The following is a 21,207-nucleotide window of genomic DNA, read 5'->3' as shown; positions in this document are numbered from 1 at the left end:
GCGTGGATCGGGCAGAAACCCAGCATTATGCAGCTCCAGCCATTTTCCCAGTCCTTCATGCCCTGGGAACACGGGGTATAAAGGACCCAAAAATCATCTCCCTTGAATGACTGCATCGCGGCATCAATCTGCCTATTGTATGACTCCAGGGTTACTCGGGGGGCCATTCCACTATTATCACACTGTGTGCAGAAGGGCTTCTTGACGTCAGTCTTGGGCTAGCAGTCTGTACCAACATCCCTCGTCCTGGGCACATGGATATTCTTGTTAAACTTGGCTCAAGCCAAATCTGAATTGAGTGCTTATTGATTCACATCCCGATAATCTTTTGCGATTTTACTGTATGATGACATTAGTAAGAAAAAAGACAGAAAATTAATGAATCTCTCTTGTAGATATATTTTTAAATGCATGGGTTCAGGTAAGTGGCCATAATGGGCAACAAAACCAGAGTGAGGACCGTAGAACAGCGCTCTTTGGAACAGTTTTGTGGATTTCTTTCAAGCACACAGCCCCAAAACTCTTACGTTCTTCAAATTAGAGGATCAATTTTATTAAATGTAGATGAACATCTAACTCAGTTCTGTAGTATTTGCATCAGGTTCACTTATTTTCCTCCAGCAACCATTTGGAATGGGAACAAGAGAAAGCTTCCACGTGCAAGGGAGCTCCTGCAGTGCCACAGACTTCGAGTTCTTTTTCTATTGTTTTTATTCAAGATGTTTTTTCTCCCATATTTGACATTTTTATTAACATGTATTTTGGCAACAATTTTTGTGGGATGAATTTTGTTTTGCTCCTGATGATAATTTTTTTTTTTTTAAAGTGCGTCAAATATAGTAGTTCATGATTGAAGTGATCCAAAATGAAAGAGGGCGTGCCGGGGGGGATCAGCGGGGATCAGACCACATCTGTTTGTCAGTCATCAAGCACTACTGCTTGCTCCCAATCAGCCGCAAGTTACTGGAAGAGCTTTCTCATCTGCTGGCTGGGCACCTGTCAACTTGCAATAGAGGGATGGCACTGCCAGAGGCTGACAAAGTCACCACTGCTCTCAACAGCTTTAAGTTCCTCGGAGTCCACATCACGGAAGACCTCTCCTGGTCCCTCAATACCTCCTCTCTGGTGAAGAAGGCCCAGCAGCGCCTATATTTCCTAAGGAGGCTGAAGGGATGTAACCTGTCACCCCTGATCCTCTCTAACTTTTACCGCTGCACAATAGAGAGCATCCTGACAAACTGTATCACAGTATGGTATGGCAGCTGTAGCTACTATGACCGGAAAGCCCTGCAGTGGGTAGTCAAAACTGCCCAACGCATTACCGGCACCCGGCTACCGACCATAGAGCACATATACCAGAAACGCTGTTTACGGAGGTCACGGTCCATCATCAAAGACCCTACCCACCCCAGCCACAGTCTGTTCGCCCTCCTGCCATCTGGGAGACGCTACAGATGCATTCGCACCAGTACGACCAGATTTAGGAACAGCTTCTTTCCCAGGGCTGTCATCCTACTGAACTCCACAAATAAACTCTAAAGCCTGCACATCTGCCAATGCACTTTATTATGGTTATGTTTATGTTAATGTATTACAAGCCAAATGTATGTTGAATGTTTAAATGTCTTAATCTAAATGTACACTCTCGGGAGCCGCAAGCCTACATTTCGTTGTACTGCACTTGTGCACTAACAATGACAATAAAAGTTGATTTGATTTGATTTGATTAATGTGACTGAGGGCTCATTGCTGACTTATACTGCAGTATCGGCTACTGTGCTGCCCACTCGTATAATAAACATGTGTCTGGTGGATTGATCACATGGCCAGTGCTCTCATCATCTGTCCCACTGAACAACATGACTTGGCTGCCCATTGTCATTGCATTGCTGCATTTTCCCAATGTACAGGAGGAGGTCATGTGCCCAGCCTGAAGCCCACCCTGAGGGGGTGATTTTGCCAGCCCTGGGGAGACGGGTATGGAGGCGGGACTGCTGGGAAAATGGCAGAATCTGGGAGCGGATACCGAACCCACCCCCAACCCACCTGCGTGCCATCTTCCCAGGAGGCGGGTACCCGACCCGCGCCGGGTCCCGTCTCCTTGAGGCGGGAAGGGGATTAGTGCCAATTAACTGTCTGTTAACAGGTAGTTAACAGGCAATTTTTTGGCTAATCCCTATTTTGAGCCCTAAAGTGTGCGCTTCCCGACAGCTCCGAACCTTGCCAGGGTCAGCGAGACGAGCTGTGGGTCTGCGGGGGTCGGAGGGGCCGAAAAATGCGCTGTGCAGGTGAGTGATGAGTGCAAGTGTGGAGAGGTAAGTGTGTGAGGTGAGTGTAGCGTGTTTTAATAAGATTGCTTACCTTTGCTTCTTCCTCCAGGCTTCATCCCTTTAGGCTGCAGAGCTGCCTCATCTCACCGGCAGAGAAAGCAGAATGGCCGCTGCATTCTTAACTGCATCAGCCTTCTGCCTTCTGCTCAGGAAGGCTTTCCAAGTGAGTCTTCAGTAAAGGACTCAACTTAGAAGACAGATTGTCAGCTTCACAGAGCTGTCAAATAATGACAATTCATCTGTCAAAATATCTTGACAGATGAAACATCATACGCTGACCTTCTCTGTCACCAGCTTTCCCTAAATTGGCCTGCTGAGCCCGCTGGGCGGGCTTAACAAGGTCAATCAAGGGAAAATAGCGTGGGTTGGCCAGACGTCGATGGAGGCGGGACTAAAACCCGACAAGCAGCAGTCCCGCCTCCATCACGTCCCCATTGATAAAATCACCCCCATAGTGTTAGTAAGTAATCATGTTTGTGCTCCAGTGGTTTTGATGTGTGAAAGCCTTGAAAGGTGCGAGCACAGCAAGGCTATCAGTTGTCTGCTGCATCTTCACTGTGTGCCATGCTGAGGTATGGGTATGCAAAGAAAGAGCTGTAAGGGTGTTGAAGGTTTGGAGTAGATGAGCAGTTAATGTGGAACAGTCGACGGCCAACACTTGATGGCATGGAATCTTGAGCCACCTACTTGGTACATGGTATTATCGGGTAGTCTTACTTTGCCAGTTTTCTTTACATATGCGGACTTCTCCTGCATCTGTTCCCAGGCCCTGCAAGCACTGAAAACGGCATTGAGTCTAGATGCCACCTCCTACCAGATATGGTGCACTGTTATCTTCTGGGGAGGATGCACCAGAGCATCAATCAGGGAGTTCCACCTTGCCGCCTCATGCCAGCCTTCAAAGAGGGGGTTGGGTGCCTACACATTTGTGGGTTTTTTTATCCTTTCAGACTCATAGATCACCTCCCTGCTCCCCATGCAACCTTTGCAAAGGCTGAAAAGCTTTCATCGTCAGTTTTAACCATTCAAGAAAGCCTCCAACAACGTTTGCCCCCATATGTAGCCACTTATCTTTAGGTAGTCACATCTCTTTAAATCTGAGATGCAATGCTTTATGGGCTACGTGCCTCGGAGATTTTGGCCCCTCCCCCGAGTCAGGCTGCATATGTCAGCCCCAAGGGGTGATGGGAGCCTCTTTAAACGCAATTGATGAGCTGGCTTTGCAGAATCCAATGAGCTCTGATGTTGGAATTTGTGAATTGGCACTATATTCTCATCAGTTCTCAGTTGGCAGTTCAACAGTAAGCCTTCTCTATCTCACCAATTTCCTTCCTTCCCCAACTCCCCTGAAGGCACAGACTCCTTTCTAGTGTACAGTTCTTGATCGATCAGCAGATACCCTCCTTTCTCCAGGACCCTTCAAACATTTAATTTGGTAGAGTAGGACTGGAGGTGTGGGATCGGAGCGTTACCACAATTAGTGCCATTCTAGGAACAGGAGTAGGCCACTCAGCCCCTCGAGCCTGTTCCACCATTCAGTGAGATCATAGCTGATCTGCGACCTAACTCCATATACCGGCCTTTGCCCCATATCCCTTAATACCTTTGGTTAACAAAAAGCTATCAATCTCAGATTTAAAATTAACAATTGACCTAGCATCAATTGCCATTTGCGGAATAAATACATAAATACTGTGGCAACAAGAGCAGGTCAGAGGCTGGGTATTTTATGGCGAGTGTCTCACCTCCTGACTCCCCAAAACCTTTCAACCATCTACAAGGCACAAGTAAGGAGTGTGCTGGAATACTCTCCACTTGCCTGGATGAGTGCAGCTGCAACAACACTCAAGCTCGACACCATCCAGGACAAAGCAGCCTGTTTGATTGGCACCCCATCCACCACCTTAAACATTCACTCCCTCCACCACCGGCATACCGTGGCTGCAGTGTGTACCATCTACAAGATGCACTGCAGCAACTCACCAAGGCTTCTTCAGCAGCACCTCCCAAACCCGCGACCTCTTCCACCTAGAAGGACAAGGGCAGCAGGTGCATGGGAACACCCCCACCTCCAAGTTCCCCTCCAAGCCACACACAATCCTGACTTAGAAGTGTATCGCCGATCCTTCATCATCGCTGGATCAAAATCCTGGAACTCCCTACCTAACAGCACTGTGGGAGTACCTTCACCACACGGACTGCAGCAGTTCAAGAAGGCGGCTCACCACCACCTTCTCAAGGGCAACTAGGGATGGACAATAAATGCCGGCCTTGCCAGCGATGCCCAGATCCCAAAAGTGAGTAAAAAAAGAGAGTTCCAAACTTCTACCACCCTTTGTGTGTGGAAGTGTTTCCTAATTTCACTCCTGAAAGGGCTGGCTCTAACGTTTAGACAGTGTCCCCTAGTCCTAGACTCTGGTTATCAAACATGCTAGTGGTGCAAATATTAAGGTCACCTTTTCCCCTTCTGTAAAATGAAATGCCGCAGTTCTGTGAGGGCTCTGTTGCGAACCGAGGTCCCTCGTTAGCGCTATGGCCGGCAGACTTGACGCCTGCGAGTTTTGGGCTGTAAGTCCAAATGAGGATGGGTAACTTTCCCACTGTGCTGCAGTGCCACTACAAGAATGTTTGTTACGCTAATCATACAGTTGTGGCACGGGGGTAACACCGCCCTCCTGGCTCTAAATACCACTTTGCGTTATTTTCCAGGGGGTAAGGATACAAGTTTTAAATGGCTGAAATTTGCGGTTGGAAGCGCAAATATTTTCCGACCCGGAAAAAAAATACAAACCTACCTACTGGCTCCTGGGCTTGGGAGTCTTTGGATCCTGGGCCTCACGTACGCTTGCGTAAAGGCCCACGGATCCCAGGAACGCAGGCGGTTCAGAAGCCTCCCTGGATCACGTGGGCCAGGTCAACCAATTAGAAAGGGGGAATCCTCATAAGTTTGTGGGGAGTCCATTTACGAACGGAATCCCCATTAGCTTATGAAAAATCCCCAATAAATAAATAAATAACACAAGTGAAATAAAAATAATGATCCCATGTTCAAAATTAATGAAAAGTCCCTTTAATTAAGCATTTAAAATAAAAAATTAAATTTTTTGAAACATAATTTTAATCCGGGCCAAAATTTACAGAAACGAATTTTAAATGCTTTTGTATGTTTTAATCACTTTCAAAAATTTAATTTAACATTTATTTTAACCAGACCAGCTTTTAGCAGGCGTAAGGGTTTCGTGGGCATTCGCTGGGCAGTCATTGAGCAACTCGGCGCCAACGAAAGTGGTTTTGTAGAGCAAGTGGACGATTTGCCAAAGCGAACCTTGACAGATCGCAAGAACCCGGAACTTGCAGGGTCACTCTGAGGGCTTAGGATGGCGGGGGAGCCCAAAACCAGGGGTCACAGGCTAAGGATAAGGGGTAAGCCATTTAGGACAGAGATGAGGAGGAATTTCTTCACCCAGAGAGTGGTGAACCTGTGGAATTCTCTATCACAGAAGACAGTTGAGGCCAACGTATTAAATATATTCAAGAAGGAGTTAGATATATTTCTTAAGGCTAAAGGGATCAAGGGATATGGGGAGAAGGCAGGGACAGGGTACTGAATTTGGATGATCAGCCATGATCTCATTAAATGGCGGAACAGGCTCGAGGGGCCAAATGGCCTACTCCTGCTCCTACCATCTATGTTTCTATGTACGCATAACGTCATCTTCAGCCCCGCAAAATCCGGGCCAATATTAAGTCTTTTTAATATAATAGCAGCTTGAAGATTCGTTACATGATTTTTTTTTAAACACAGTGGTTCCGCTGTTCTTCATGTTCTAATGGTCCATCTTACCAATATTTACATGGGACAAACCTCTAGGTACAAAGTCACCTTGTTACACAGTCTGCAACCAATAAACTCCTCCCCGTCTGTCGGGAATCAATCTCGGAAATAATTAAGTTAAATCTGCTATTTGTACTGTATCGCCCCAAATTTCCTGGTTTTGAACATCTGGTGGATGTGGACAGAAAACTGGCTGGGGGAGTCGTTCTGCTGGCTCCCTGCCAATGGCCGTCACTTCCAGGAGTTTTTGTTGGAAGTGATGGAGACCATTGACTTCATCAGTCCAAATATGGGTGGTAACTCGCACCAAGTCCCGTTCGCCCATCACCCCCTGTGCTCGCTGACTTACAGTGGCTCCCGATTAAGCAGCGCCTCGATTTCAAATTTCTCATCCTTGTTTTCAAACCCCTCCATGGCCTCGCCCCTCCCTATCTCTGTAATCTCCTCCAGCCCCACAACCACCACCCCACCCCACCTCCAAGATATCTGCGCTCCTCTAATTCTGCCCTCTTGAGCATCCCTGATTATAATCGCTCAACCTTTGGTTGTCGTGCCTTCTGTTGCCTAGGCCCTAAGCTCTGGAATTCCCTGCCTAAACCTCTCCGCCTCGCTACCTCTCTCTCCTCCTTTAAGGTGCTCCTTAAAACCTACCTCTTTGACCAAGCTTTTGGCCACCTGCCCTAATTTATCCTTATGTGGATCGGTGTCAAATTTTTTGTCTTAAAATACTCCGGTGAAGCACCCTGGGACGTTTTACTAGGTTAAATAAATACAAGTTGTTGTTGTATTCAAAGTGGGCAGTGATAACATGGTGCGTCATACTTTCTGGCATAGCTGCCATAGCAATACTGAATGCAGGGGATGCTGGGATGTTACTGGTAACTAGTATTGCTATAGCGGGTCAAAGAGATTTTAAAATATACGAACATACGAATTAGGAACAGGAGTAGGCCACTCGGCCCCTCGAGCCTGCTCTACCATTCAATAAGATCATGGGTGATCCGATTACTCCACATTCCCACCCACCCCCGATAACCTTTCACCCCCTTGCTTACCAAGAATCTATCTACCGCCTCCTTAAAAATATTCAAAGACTCTGCTTCCACCGCCCTCTGAGGAAGAGAGTTCCAAAGACTCACGACCCTCTGTGAGAAAAAAATTCTCCTCATCTGTCTTAAATGGGCGACCCCTTATTTTTAAACAGTGACCCCTAGTTCTAGATTCTCCCACAAGAGGAAACATCCTCTCCACATCCACCCTGCCCAGACCCCTCAGGATCTTATATGTTTCAATCAAGTCATCTCTTACTCATCTAAACTTCAGCGGATACAAGCCTAGCCTGTCCAACCTTTCCTCATAAGACAACCCGCCCATTCCAGGTATTAGTCTAGTAAACCTTCTCTGAACTGCCTCCAACGTATTTACATCCTTCCTTAAATAAGGAGACCAATACTGTACACAGTACTCCAGATGTGGTCTCACAAATGCCCTGTATAACTGAAGCTTAACCTCCCTACTTTTGTATTCTCCCCATTGTGCCCGCCCCCCAGTCAGACTGATCAATAAAGCTCTCACACCCCACAAATTAATTTAAAAAAAATATATATATATTGCGCTTCTGTTCAGCTGCCTGGAATCAGCCGTTGCTTCAGGCACCCAAAGCTTCAACAACCTTATTCTACCCCTATGTTCCCCAGCCCCCCCGCCCCTTCCCCCAATAGGTGGGCTCCCGGCACGGATTGGGAATCCTGCCATGAGCCCGCTAGAATTTGACTGAACCCAAAATGTTTGCCAGAGCCAGTGGCATCCCAGTCAGGTGGCACGGAGTCCGCCTCGCCAACTTCACACCTGGTCTCTGCTGAAGCAGAAAATTCCACCTTGTTTCCTTTCACTCTCTTGCCTCTGGTAGTGCTGTAGCTGCAAGTAAAGCCAAAGTTTGAACACTGACATTTTTGTTATCCTCAAGAGAAGTCTCCTCCATTATGGTGGCTGATGGATATTCCACTCTGTAAAAGGGCTTTAGCAAAATCATTCCAAGTCGTAAAATGTCCACAACCCAATTACAGGAGTTGTACATATAAAGCCATTGAGAGCGCCTCATTTGTTGGCCACAGGGATTTGTCTTACCATGGGAAATGGAGTTTGGGCATCTGCTGCCTAATTAACATAGACCAAACCTTTGTTCAACTAGTCAGTAAATTTATTGATTAATATTGACTAATCTTCGGTTATAGTCTAGTTCATAAATTTTCAATTAACGGGCATCTACCTGAAGCATGGGATTAATAATGATTATCTCTGTGGTACATAGGATGGAAAATCATAGGCTTCATGCATGTGGTTGTCCACTCTGCACTTCGAACAGGAGAGGTTCCATCTGCGTGAGACATTGTTAGAAAATTGACTATTCAGAGGTGAAAGTAAAAAGACTTGCATTTATAAGGCACTTTTCACGGCCCCAGGATGTCCCAAAGCACTTTACAGCCAATGAAATACTTTTGAAGTGTAGTCACTGTTGTAATGTAGGAAACATGGCAGCCAATTTGCGCACAGCAAGCTCCCACACACAGCAATATGATAATGACCAGATAGTCTATTTTAGTGATGTTGATTGAGCGATAAATATTGGCCAGGACACTGGGGATAACTCCCCTCTTCTTTGAAATAGTGCCATGGTATCTTTTACGTCCACCTGAGAGCAGATGAGGCCCTCGGTTGAACGTCTCATCCGAAAGACGGCATTTCCGACAGTGTAGCACTCCCTCAGTACTGCACTGGAGTGTCAGCCTGGATTTTGTGCTCAAGTCTCTGGAGTGGGACTATGAACCCACAACTTTCTGACTTAGAGGCGAGGGTGTTACCAGCTGAGCCACAGCTGACACTAAAATCCCTCAACAGTAGATCAGTCGCAACATGGCACCTTCTGTAACAGGCCATAGGCCTAGAGTTCCAATGCCAACTGCCCATTATTGTGGTGTAAATCAGGCAGCTGGTAGTGGAAACTCAGTGGGAGTTCCATCCTGATGGAACAAATTCCACTTTGAACCGAACATATTTTGGGGAGAAGGGGTAGGCCGTGGAAGCACCTACCCTCAAACAGCTGAGTACTTCATTTAAATATTCATTGCCTGCAGACTCAGGCCTGCACCTTTGGTTTCCTTGGTCTGAATTTTTCCCGTCACTTCTTCATCTCCTCCACCTTCAGCCTTGGCAAAAGCTGCAAATAGGCTGAGATACTTTCTGAGGCTCTCCATAGGTTTTAAAAAAAATAAATTGTTATCCTATTGTCCCCCAGCCCATTAAATTTTACTTCTGCGTCATGTTTCCACGACCAACAGTAGCGTACTCCCTACGCCTACCTTGAACTATGGTGTTAAGGAAGCTAAAGGGATTGAAGGTGGACAAATCCCCAGGGCCTGATAACATGCATCCTAGGGTACTGAAGGAGGTGGCCCTAGAGATAGCGGATGCACTAAGGATGATTTTTCAGAATTCATTAGACTCGGGAACAGTGCCGATGGATTGGAGGGTAGCTAACGTTACCCCACTATTCAAAAAGGGGGGTAGGGAAAAAGCAGGTAATTACAGACCTGTAAGCCTTACATCAGTTGTGGGCAAAATGCTGGAGTCCATCATTAAGGATGAAATAGCGGAGCACTTAGCAAATGGGGACAGGATAGGACAGAGTCAACATGGATTTACAAAGGGTAAATCGTGCTTGACTAATCTATTGGAATTTTTTGAGGGAGTAACTGGTAGAATAGATGGGGGAGAGCCAGTAGATGTGGTGTACCTGGACTTCCAAAAGGCCTTCGATAAGGTCCCACATAAAAGATTAGCATGGAAAATTGAGGCTCATGGGATAAAGGGGAAAGTTTTGGCGTGGATAGGGAACTGGCTGTCAGATAGAAAACAGAGAGTTGGAATAAACGGCTCATTTTCTGAATGGCAGGCAGTAACAAGTGGGGTACCACAGGGATCTGTCCTGGGCCCCCAGCTGTTCACAATTTACATTAATGACCTGGATCAGGGAGTCGGATGCAGCATTTCCAAATTTGCAGACGACACTAAACTAGGAGGGGGGGTGGGCTCAGAGGAAGAGACCAGGAAGCTCCAGAGCGATTTGGACAGACTGGGCGATTGGGCGGATAAATGGCAGATGCACTATAATGTGGACAAGTGCGAAGTTATCCACCTTGGGTGCAGGAACGGGAGGGCAAATTATTATTTAAATGGCAATAGATTGGGAGAGGGGGAAGTACAGAGAGACCTGGGTGTTCTTGTACACCAGTCACTGAAGGCGAGCATGCAGGTGCAACAGGCGGTCAAGAAGGCAAACGGTATGCTGGCCTTCATAGCAAAAGGGTTAGAATACAGGAACAGGGATACCTTGCTGCAGCTGTACAGGGCACTGGTGAGACCACACCTCGAGTACTGTGTACAGTTTTGGTCGCCTCATCTGAGGAAGGATGTTCTTGCCATGGAGGGGGTGCAGCGGCGATTCACCAGGCTGATACCAGGAATGGCGGGAATGACCTATGAGGAGAGACTATGTAGTTTAGGGATGTACACACTGGAGTTTAGAAGATTGAGAGGGGACCTCATAGAAGTGTATAAAATTCTGACAGGTCTAGACAGACTGGATGCAGAAGGAATGTTTCCCTTGGCGGGTGAGAACAGAACTAGAGGACATAATTTAAGGATAAGGGCTAAACCATTTAGGACAGAGATGAGGGGGAATTTCTTCACTCAGAGAGTGGTGAACCTGTGGAACTCATTGCCACAGAGGGCAGTGTACGCCAGCTCATTAAATATATTTAAGAGGGAATTAGATATATTTCTACGGGCAAAAGGGGTTAAGGGTTACGGAGAGAAGGCGGGGACGGGATACTGAATTAAAGGATCAGCCATGATCTCATCGAATGGCGGAGCAGGCACGAAGGGCCGAATGGCCTACTCCTGCTCCTATCTTCTATGTATCTATCTATGTATCTATGAACTGCTCCCAAAGCTGTGCAAATCCGCAAACCTTGGAAACCCGGTGCAAGCAGCACACCTTCATCACAAAAACATAAGAACATAAGAAATAATAACAGGAGTCGACCATACGACCCCTCGAGCCTGCTCCTCCATTCAATAAGATCATGGCTGATCTTCGACCTTAACTCCACTTTCCCACCAGATCTCCATATCCCTTGATTCCCCTAGAGTCCAAAAATCTATCGATCTCAGCCTTGAATATACTCAACGACTCAGTATTCACAGCCCTCTGGGGCAGAGAATTCCAAAGATTCACAACCCTCTGAATGAAGAAATTCCTCCTCATCTCGGTCTTAAATGGCCGACCCCTTATTCTGAGACTGTGACCCCTAGTTCTAGACTCCCCAGCCAGGGGAAACAACCTCTCAGCATCTACCCTGTCAATCCCCCTCAGAATCTTGTATGTTTCAATGAGATCACCTCTCATTCTTCTAAACCCCAGAGAGTATCGGCCCATTCTACACAACCTCTCATCATAGGACAGCCCTCTCATCCCAGGAATCAATCTAGTGAACTTCGTTGCACCAACCTGTCTAAAACTCAGCCATATCCATTCCAGTTTAAACAGCACCAATAGCAGAAAATGGAGACAAGAGAGGCAGCTAACGCTGGCTTGTCACTCAGAATTTCGGTTTGTTATTCACGTTCTCCTCCAAGCTTCCCTTGGCCACTTTGTTTTGTGGGACCACTGGGTATAATTTGCCTCTAAATGGCATGTCCAGATGACAGATGTCCTTGGATCAGGATATCTGGTTGGTATAAAAATAAGGGACTTCAAGGTGACCTTAATTAAAATTATGAAGGATGACTGCTATGGTTGAAGTATGCAAAATCTTAACTGTGGCAAGGGAGACACGAGTTTAAAAATTAGGAAGTAAGGAGTCAGAAATGAAGTCAGGAGCAATGTATTTTTTAAAACATGAAGCAGAATAAGGGGTAGATTTTATGAACTAGAAGAGCTTCCAGTGATGGGAGCACACTTTGGGAACTCTGCCACAGAGGTCACTGGGCCCTAACTGACCTCCCCGCCTGAATTCCCAACTTCACCATCGCATGAAGCTCTTCAGAAGCAAACTGCTGCAGTTTATGCAGAGAGAAATTTCACAACAATGGTACAGCAATGCTTTCAGTGCCGCTTTCTCACTTGACTTAGCAGAGGAAGAGCTGGAGAAGAGAAGGGCTCCCAGAGATATCAGAGGGCACCAAAACTATAGGGTGCGATTTTGCCAGCCCTGGGGAGGCAGGTTTGGAGGTGGGACTGCTGGGAAAATGGCAGAATCTGGGAGCGGGTACCCATCCCGCCCCCAACCCGCCTCCGTGCCATCTTCCCTGGAGGCGGGTAGCCGACCCGCGCCGGGTCGCGTCTCCTGGAGGCAGGAAGGGGATTACAGCCACTTAACCACCTGTTAACAGGTAGTTAACAGGTAGTTAAGAGGATTATCCACATTTTTCCAGCAGAGGCGCGGGCTTCCCAACGTCAGGAAACCCCACCAGGATCACCGAGGCGAGCAGTGGGTCTGCAGGGAGTCGGAGGGGTCCAAAAGTGCGCTGTGAAGGTAAGTGATGGGTGCAAGTGTGGAGAGGTAAGAATGTGAGGTGGGTGGAAAGTGATAGAAAATGTTTACTTACCTTTGTTTCTTCCTGCAGGCTTCAACAGTTGGGGATGCGGAGAGTCTCACATCTCACTGGCAGGGATGACAGATGGCTGCTGCATTTTCCGATGCAACATCCATCTAATTTCTGCTCACAAAAGAGGTTTGATGAGTCTTGAATACAAGGACTCATCAAACTACAGAGAATGTCAGTGTTTGACAGCTTCACAGAGCTGTCAAACAATGACAATTCATCTGTCAAAAATTTTTGACAGATGAAACGTCATACACTGACGTTCTCTATAACCAGCTTCCCTTTAATTGGCCTGCTAAGCCCGCTGGGCGGGCTTAACAAGGTGAATCAAGGGAAAATAGCGTGGGTTGGCCACAAGTCGATGGAGGCGGGACTAAAATCCGACAAACAGCAGTCCCGCCTCCAATGCTCCCCCATTGACAAAATCACCCCATACTGTCCAGAATTAATGTTGTTCCATCTACAGGCCTTGGAAAAGCTGCCAATTCCTACCAATGACCTGTACACAACCTCGAGCTGCCATTATTGAGACTACAGTCCTCAACTTTTATGTTTCTGACTCCTTCCAGGCTTACGCAGGGGGGCATTAGCAGTGTAAGGCAATCTTGCTCTCTATAGAACACCTCAGCATCTGTTGTTGTCCCATGTCTGCCTTCTCCACCTGCAAAAATCGTGTACCCTCCAGCTTTGGAGAAATGAAAGACTATGCAAAAGGGCAAAGGTTGCGTAGAATATTTCAAATGGTAGCTTCCACGTGGAATGGTAGTTCCCAATTTAGTTCTGTGCCACATTTACGGGCCGCACCAGAAGCGTGTGCAGCAGTGAGGAGCTTGCTCACCTTAATTTGTTCCTGGTCTCAGCACACTTTTACCACATTTGCAGTCAGGTATAAGGGATGTGGGGGACTTGTAGAATGGGCAGAATTACCCCTCGCCCTGTCCAACAGGTTATAGAGTTCGGACTTGAGGCTTATGAGAAATTACACCAGACACACCTTTAACCTCTGATTGTTCCTAAGACAGATTCAATACCCCAACCACTATTCGAGCAGTACACCAATAATGTTACAAGAAATCATACATACGACCACCCACAGGTGATCAGTCCAGCGTTGCTTGTAGGCCACGTCCTTTTGACTGCAGCTCTTTGCCTTTCGACTGCAGCTCTTTGAGTTGAGCGATCAGCCAGGCCCCTCCTTCCATCTGCAGTGCCGATATTTTTCGTCACTGGTTTTTATACAGTTTTCCTTGCCTTTTTCAGTAAATCACTCACTCAGAGATGGCGAGATGTTCCTTTAATGTTCGACCTAAGTTGTTTGAGCTGTCAAACTTTCACACTCACACATCCTGTGTGGCTATCCATTAGTTGCCTTTATCAAAGCCCAAAATTGTTCATTCACTCATACAAGTTTACAAAAGTGGCAGAAAACCACTTGGTCACATTTCACGTGTTACGTCGCATCCTGCTCTTTAGACACCAAAAGTCGTTCTACAATCTGGTAGCCTGTTTTGTTGTATACATGAAGGGGGAAAAATTCAGTTGTTTGCGCCTCCCGTTAGCGCCTTAAGAGGGCGCTAATGGGGCGCAAAGCAACTAGCGCCCGGGCGCGGCGATGTTTGCGCTGCTCGTGAAATTAACTAGACATTTTGCGGTGGTGCTCAACACTACCGCCACGATCTCCTGCGCTGGCAGATCGTGACGTCAGTCGAGTGCACAACGCTCCGTTAGCGCCCCGGACCAGATATTGAGCAGCGCCCCCTGCCTTACCGTCTGCCGCTAGCAACGACAGGTTGAGGGGAGCGTTATGCTGTCAGGAAGGGACTGGGGGAGCGCTATTTAAAGGCGACCGCCTCCTGCCTTTTTTTGTCGGTGACATTTTTGCACCATGCATTCTGAAAGAGAGAGAGACTTCTGGAGAGATTCAACGCTGTGTGAAGGAGTTTTGAGTACTGAGCAGCACTTTGCAGGTTTATTTTGATTTGCCCTTCCTTGCTTCGCCAGCGCTCTGAGGTAGCGCCTCGCTCCTCGGCCTTTACGCCTTAAGACAGGTGTGAAGCGCCTGATTTAGTGCTCCAATCACCTCCATGGGCAATAAAAGCCAAGTTTGCTGTCAGAGGTGATAATTAGCGCCAGGCGCTAAACTTTTGCGCACGGCCGATAATGGCGCCCCAAACGGGGTGATACTGAATTTTTCCCCCGAAGTCTGCAAACCTAATGGGGTTTGTTTATCTCTGTTGTCTGTGACTATCCCCTGCAGTCACAACCATTTGTTCTGTCAGTACCTGCTTATCCGAAACACAGCTCTTGAAATATCTCCATCACAAAGCAGCTTGCAAATACAACAGTTCCTTTTGAAAGCATATGTGCTCCCAAACGTTCGCTGCCTTTTAGTAAAGCACATTCCATGTCCACTTATCAGTGAAAGATCATCTGTTACAATTTTATTTCACTTCGAAAAACCTTTTTGCCTGGCAAAGCATTTCAATATACAGGAAACTTTTTTTTATCCGGCACGGACGGGACCGACGTGGTGCCGGTTCATCAAAAATTCCGGATAACCGAACGCCATAGTAAAAGGTAGGGAGAGCTGACAGCTCCGTATAAAGCAACAAACCCTGTTGCTTAGCAACAAGTGTAGAACAATGGCCACAAGTTCCAAGCGTCTCTGTAGCTTAGCAACAGCTGCAGCCACACCCTTGCACAGCAACAGATGGAGGAAGGCAAATACAATATGAAGTAAAACCTACTCCTGAATTTTGCCGGTTAACCGAGATTTCCGGTTATTTAGGTGCCAGTAAATCGAAAGTTTCCTGTATACCAAAATTAAAAATGAAGGGTCTGTGTATGCCTACACACTGCATGGACTCAGTCACCAACTTCCATCAATGGAGCTTGCACTTGTGCTTTTACTGGAGAATGGAGTCATGTCGAAACTGGGTCACCATCCTCTTCAGCATCAAAGGGAGCAGTTTCTCTACATGTCTCTGCTAGACTATTGTAATATAAATTACTCTATTTTTCTGTCTCCACCTTTATGAACTGTTCCCTCGCTTTGGATTTTCCAATCCTCGGCCAAGCTTTCCTGCACTTGTAGCCAATTCAAATTAAGCTACACAATGCTGTACTAACCCATGGAGACATAGCTTTGGCAACGGTTTGTGTTGAGCTATCTGATGTGGGCGATGGTGGTATAGTGGTGAGCATAGCTGCCTTCCAAGCAATTGACCAGGGTTCGATTCCCAGCCATCGCAACCGAGGATACTTTTAATACCCCTCGCAGGTCAGAACTGATTTATGGGATCTTTCATCAGGATTTTGAAACTTATAAAATTCTAACAGGACTGGACAGACTAGATGCTGGAAGGATGTTCCTGATGGCGGGGGAGTCCAGAACCAGGGGTCACAATCTAAGGATAAGGGTTAAGCCATTTAGGACTGAGATGAGGAGGAATTTCTTCACCCAGAGAGTGGTGAACCTGTGGAATTCTCTACCACAGAAGGCAGTGGAGGCCAATTCATTAAATATATTCAAGAAGGAGTTAGATATATTTCTTAAGGCTAAAGGGATCAAGGGATATGGAGAGAAGGCAGGGACAGGGTACTGAATTTGGATGATCAGCCATGATCTCATTGAATGGCGGAGCAGGCTCGAGTGGCCGAATGGCCTACTCCTGCTCCTATCTTCTATATTTCTATGTCAAGCAGGGCAGTGGTTGGCGGGGTACAATTGGCCTCATTGTCCCCAGGCTGGGGAGGAGAGAAAGTAGTCAAGAATCCCACTGATGTGTTTGTGGAAAGTATGTGTTAGGACTGAAGTAGGCTACAATGCTCCCCACTGGTTTAATAGCCCGTGAACATTCTCACAGGAAATATAACCCCTTGGGTGAAGTATGGGAGGGACATAGGAACAGGAGTAAGCCTTTCAGCCCCTCGAGCCTGATCCGCCATTCAATTAGATCATACCTGATCTGTATCTTAACTCCATCTACCCGCCTTGGTTCCATAACTCTAAATACCCTTTGACGTAAGAAAACTACTAGGCACTTGGTCTGAGTATTAAACAAGGCTTTAATCAACTGTTTTTCAACATGGAGATCTAGTTGTGTCCTTCACTAGTTCCTGTTAAAGAATGTCCTGAGCAAGCTGGGCCCATGCCCGAGTATTTATACTCTCCCTGGACAGCGCCACCAGCAGGCCGCCCAGCATTGCTTCATAAGTCATTTCCACATGAATGACAAGATTCATGTCACCCTTGCCTAACAAAACTCTATCAGCCTCAGTTGTGAAATGTTCAATTGACCAAGCCTTTTTGGAGGCGAGAGTTCCAGATTTCCACTACCCTTAGTGTGAAGAAGTGCTTCCAGATATCACCCCTGATCGGCCTGGCTCTAATTTTAAGTTTATGCCTCCTTGTTCTGGACTCCCCCACCAGGCGAAATAGTTTCTCTCTGTCTACCCTATCAGCTCCTTTGATCATCTTAAACACCTCAATTAGATCAACCCTGTGAAACTCTACCCCAGTGTGAATCACCATCTTCAGGATAACAGGAGAGAAACGGGGAGAAGCGTTGGGGGGGGGGTGCGGGCAAGCACCACAGTTTGGCAAGCTGACCTGACTGTATCAATGTAAGACAAGAGAGTGTCCTTGAATGACACAAAATTGTTAAATTATTGCAGGTTATCACCGTTTCCAGGAATTGTCATCCTCCCTCCTTTTAGGGTTTACTCCCATCACGGACGGGAGGTCTGTTAGACAAAAAGAAAATGCTGCAGATGCTGAAAATCTGAAATAAAAACAGAAAATGCTGGAGATACTCAGCAGGTCAGGCAGCACCTGTGGAGAGAGAAACAGAGTTAACGTTTCAGGTCGATGACCGTTCGTCAGAACTGGAAAAAAGCAGGAAATGGAACAGATTTTTAAGCAAGTGAAGAGGCTGGGAAAGGGGGGAGGGGATGAAAGAACAAAAGGGAAGGTCTGTGATAGGATAGAAGGCAGGAGCGGTTAAGAGACATTGAGAGATATTCAAGGCAAAAGGAGATGATAATGGGACAGGTTAAGAAACTGTTAGACAATTGGTCTTAGACAATGCGAAAGACTCTTGCAGGTGAGCAAAAGCACCTGAGGCGACCCATTTGATACGAATGTTGTCCCTCCGCTCAACATCTTCCTCCGCGACCTGGTGGAGATTGAGAACTTGTGGTGTGGGAAATGAAGTGGCAGCATGAAGATTTCTGTTGTCGGGCCATCGTGTCGAACTAAAACTAGATGCACAGATGCTGTTATTCCGTGGGTTGTTCAAAAAATATTTTTAATTGCAATCTGCCTGACTCTGTCTAGACCGAGCAAAGAACTGAGTGTCTTGACTGTGACTCATTGTCAACATAATTCCCCTCGAGCAGTGTCAGGGAGACATGCCATGTCAGAAAACATCAGCATCAGAGATGCAGCTTAAAACATGAAGAGAAAATAGCAATGAAGTTTTTTTAGGAGAGATGTTCAGCACAATGTAATTTGCTGAACTTCTGTTTTCAAAAACAGAATGTCGCAGTTGTAGAGAACCCAGCTGTGATCGAACTGATAGCTTCCTGATATCACAAATAACCGCCCTGCCATTTTAAGTTGTCGGCAAGACTCCGAATGAAAGAGGGTATCAGTCATATAGAGAAACACAATCTCACTGAAAGGGAAAGGATTCAGATAACGCAATTAAAGGTAAAAGCAAAGATTGGACCATTTAGAAATTGTTAGCTGGAGCCTGAGTTGGCATTACGATTACAGTGCGAGTGTTAGCCGTGGCTCAGTGGGTAGCACCCTTGGCTCTGAGTCAGAAGATTGTGGGTTTAAATCCCACTCCAGAGGCTTGAGCACAACAATCTAGGCTGACGCTCCCAGTGCAGTGCTGAGGGTGTGCTGCACTGTCAGAGGTGCCGTCTTTCGGATGAGACGTTAAACCGAGGCCCCGTCTGCTCTCTCAGGTGAACGTAAAAGATCCCGCGGCACTATTTCGAAGAAGAGCAGGGGAGTTCTCCCCGGTGTCCTGGCCAATATTTATCCCTCAAGTATTTAACTGAGGCCCAGGAGTTAAATTGGCCCGGGCTTCACGTCGGTGAGCTAGGGTGACTTTCCCTGCTCACCCCATGCTTGACGCTCTCCCCGAGTTAAAATTGGGGCTTAAGACCAGACATTTTGTACAGAACCTCCTCCTTCTGTGATGTGAAGTTCTACACCACTCACTGCAGCATGACTGTTGACTGTGGGCAGTGCTTCCTCACTCATGATATCACTGCATGACAAATGCTCCACAAACTGTCTCTACGCATCAACTGTAAAGCATAAAAAGACAGGCAAACCATTAACTGCAGCATAATCTCTCTTGATAATACATAAAACTGGATTCTGACTCAATGAATTACTGCAGTCCAATCGAGGGTGAGCAGATGATATTGCCCAACCAGTTTATGTTCATTGCTTGACCCCCAGATTGGTTTTCTGTCTAAAAGTCATCCGTACTCTCTCTATGTTAAGGGCTTAAGTTTGTTTTCTCTTGATAATTTTTCTTTTATATTGTGTATGTCTTTGGCTCACAGATGGGATTTTATGGCTTTCTATCTCCCAACTTATGAAGTTTATGATGCAGATCATCACAGATGGGGTTTTATGATGCAGGGCCTCACAGAGTCTGAACTTTATGTTGTCTTGCCTCTAGCTGAAGGTTTGCAGGATATAACCAGATTATGGACACTGAAGATAAATATAAGTGACACTCTAGTGCAGATTGGCAATTTGGATAAATACAATGTGTATAATAAATCTCGTGGTATGAACAGAATAGACAGAGGGGATGAGGGGGAGATAGTAAGTTTATCTCATACATCTGAGATAGAATGACTAAGCTTTTGTCTATGTAGGTCATACAGGTATGTGTCATCCAGCCTTGGGAGTCACATATAAATTCCACAATCCCAGTAGTGCAGTGCAGGCCAAGGAATCAAGCCTATAATATTGTTTCCCACCTCCGATCTGTGCTCCATTCACATAGGGCCACCCTGCTGGGAGTGTAGCATTGTGGAATGTACCATAGAACATTTCTGTTCATGTTCCCACTAATTTGCTTACATCTCAAGTTGCTGTGTTGCTCAAATGTTCAGATTCAGTAATGAGGCAACAGTATTAAAAACGGGCCCTTTCCAAACCTCGAGGCCAATAACATAAGAAATATAAGCACATAGAGGGCTGATTTTCCTGGGCATCAAGGGCTCAGGAGCTGCATGTTGTTCCTCGGCCTGCAGGGTAAACAACTCCGCGCCAAGATTAACTTCTGAAATAAACATGAAGGACGCTATCCTAAAAATATAGGCCAAGGCTGCTGTTGCTGTGGTAACTGCCCCTTTTACATTGCAGGGCAGATATCACAGCAGTGGAACAACAAATGGCTGCACTTATGGTTGTACGATTTGTGACGTTGCTTTCTGGCTGTTGTACCTTTCTGAATGCTTGAGGAAGACCTGCACAGAAAATTGAGGAAATGTATCCCTGGCCGGTATGGAGAGGCTGAACACTCAGCTTGCAAGTGGCCAGAAAACGTGGCAGCCTTTCTTTCCATAGAGTCATCGGGCAGGATTTTCATTGTGCCGTGGAGTCGGGATTGGAGGCGTGGGGGGGTGAAAATCCTGAAATCAGGGGTCCCGACCCCTTCCCGCACCCAAACCCGCCTCCATGCCAGTTTCAAAGGAAGTGGGTACCCGCCCTGCACTGGGACCCGCCTCCTCGAGGCGGGAAGGGATTAGTGCCAATTAACTGCCAGTTAACAGGCAGTTTTTAGCCTAATCCCTATTTTTGATGTTGAAGTGTGGGATTCCCGAGGGCTCCAAACCACGCCAAGTTAGAGGAGGCGGGCCGTCGGGTTGAAGGACTTGGAGGGGTCGAAATGTCGGTGTTCAGGTGATTGATGTGTGCATGAGTGCAAAGGTAAGTGTGTTTGGTGTGTCTAAAGTGATTAAATAAGTTTTACATACCTTTTCTTACTTTTTCAGCCTTCCTTACTTTAGGTTCCGGGAGTCCCTCATCTCACTGGCACAGAAAGCAGAATGGCTGCGAACTGTCAAAAGTGACAGCCTTCAGCTTTCTGTGCAGGAGAGATTTCTAACTGAGTCTGTGGAGAAGGACTCATGTTAGAAGTAAGACTGTCAGTGTTTGACAGCTTCAAACAGCTGTGAAACACTGATATTTCATCTGTCAAAAGCTCTTGACAGATGAAATTTCAATCTGTGACGTCACCTGTTGCCGGGTGGCCCTTAAATGGCCTGCTGCGCCCGCTGGGCGGGCTCAACAAGGTCAATCAAGTTAAAATCGCGTAGATTGGCCACATCTCGATG

The 21,207-nt window shown here is 46.6% G+C and overlaps 1 protein-coding gene and 1 non-coding gene across 5 annotated transcripts in view; both read left to right on the top strand.

Annotated features, from left to right (window-relative positions):
- Positions 1–21,207, top strand: part of fam171a2a (family with sequence similarity 171 member A2a) — a 405,278-nt gene that overhangs the window by 214,147 nt on the left and 169,924 nt on the right. The window lies entirely within an intron of this gene.
- On the top strand, positions 16,011–16,082 carry trnag-ucc (transfer RNA glycine (anticodon UCC)). Its single transcript has one exon. It is a non-coding gene; the product is annotated as a tRNA-Gly (tRNA).

This window comes from Somniosus microcephalus, chromosome 24 (genome assembly GCF_052327205.1).
Source record: "Somniosus microcephalus isolate GS21.2 chromosome 24, FLI_Smic_1.0, whole genome shotgun sequence".
Classification (NCBI taxonomy): domain Eukaryota; kingdom Metazoa; phylum Chordata; class Chondrichthyes; order Squaliformes; family Somniosidae; genus Somniosus; species Somniosus microcephalus.
The sequence above is the reverse complement of the archived record's forward strand: the minus strand, read 5'-3'. Positions and strand labels throughout refer to the sequence as shown.